The following is a 1,763-nucleotide window of genomic DNA, read 5'->3' on the forward strand; positions in this document are numbered from 1 at the left end:
TACAGTTTCTCCTTCAACCAGAGCTTGGGGATAAATAGTTCACTGGCTGATAATTTCCTGGTCCCAAGTTCATATCTTGTTGAGAGCACAAGTCCTGACTATCATTTTGCTAGGAGACTCATACAAATGTAAAGGTTAGTCCCCTATGCAAGCACCAGGTCATTACTGACCTATGAGGTGACATCACATCAAGACATTTACTAGGTAGACTAGGTTTAAAGCATGGTTTGACATCACCTTCCCCAGTCATCTATAGTTCACCTTCAGCAAGCTGGGTACTCATTTACCTGCCTTAGAAAAATGGAAGGTTGAGTCAACCTTGAGCCAGCTTTCTGAAATCAACTTCCTTCAGGATCAATCAGGTCATGAGCAGAGCTTTGAATGCAGTAATGCAGCTTATCACTTTGTACCACAGGGCTCCTAGGAGGGCTTTACATTCTGTCAGCTCCTTCTATGAAATGGATTCAAAGGCCCTCACAGTGCCATGAAAAGTACTTCACACTGGGGTGACAGTCAGAAAGAAGTAACATAATAGTACTGGATTCTAAAATGTGGTAAAACAAAATTCACAGATGTCCTTATGTTTTAATGATCTGAAAGTTCCTATCAAACCTGCCAAGCTGTATCTGAGGTAGAATCCAAAATACCTAGTTGCTATTGAGCTATGATTCAAATATACTAAAACTGCTGCAGAAGTTACAAACATTAAATTCTCTTACCTGAGTAGTTTGAGAGCATGTCTGCACTGTAAAATTAAACCAGTTTGAAATGGATTTAACTGTACTTTTTCCTACACAACTGATTTATATACTTTTGTGAAAGGCTTGGGAATACCCAGTCAAGATGTCTCAGCATCTTAATGTAACTTTTCAGGACACTCAGGGGAGAAGATATGAGTTTTAACTGTGGGAGGTTTAGACATGTCCTAAAGTTGTTAGACCCATAGACGACAATGTCCTAAAGTTGTTAGCCCCGGGACGACAATGATGAGAAAGACATATAGTTATAGATGGATTAAACAATAGTTAAAATGCTATATGCATTTTAACCCAGGACATTATGGCATAGGCCGTTATTATGCAGATTATCTGCCATGATTCAATGGTGTTGGGAAGCAGGTTTTTTTTCCTGTTTCCCAACATCATTGTGGTTCATCTGTGCATCTCTTGGTGTTTTCCCCAGCTTTTGTCCAAAATTTCTCAAACCTGCTTTGCTCCTAGGTTTTGGGAAAGATTGCAGTGAAGGCTGGATGTCTGCTAAGTGTAGGAAAATTCAGGATTACTTTTCCAACGCTGTCTTCAAATTACTCATTTCCTTTCCCCACCACTGGGAGAGCACCTTTTTAAAATCAGTTCTAGAATATTGTTATATTGCTATGCATTTGTAACAATAATTGTAACAGGTTCTCTGAATGTTCAGCTTTCTTTTTTAAAAAACAAGTCTTTATAACCTTCCCTTCCAGAGTTATGAGGGGAAAAACATGCTTGTTACAAAAGAACCTGGAGGCTTGCTTTTGAAAATGAAAGCTGGGAATTTAGAGAATCTGTTATAGACATTTTATAATGGTATAATAAAATAATGATATTCAGTTGCTGATCTGGAACATTTGGGGAAGCACCAGCTGCTCAGAGGACGAGAGGGAAGCCATTGTTGTGCTACTGGCGTGGGAAAGCCCCACTGCTACTGTGCCAGCAATGGGGAAACCGCACAAGCCATTCCCATGAGGAAACCACACAAATATTTCATGCACCTTCAATTGAGCA

This window comes from Sphaerodactylus townsendi, linkage group LG02 (assembly GCF_021028975.2).
Source record: "Sphaerodactylus townsendi isolate TG3544 linkage group LG02, MPM_Stown_v2.3, whole genome shotgun sequence".
Lineage (NCBI taxonomy): Eukaryota > Metazoa > Chordata > Lepidosauria > Squamata > Sphaerodactylidae > Sphaerodactylus > Sphaerodactylus townsendi.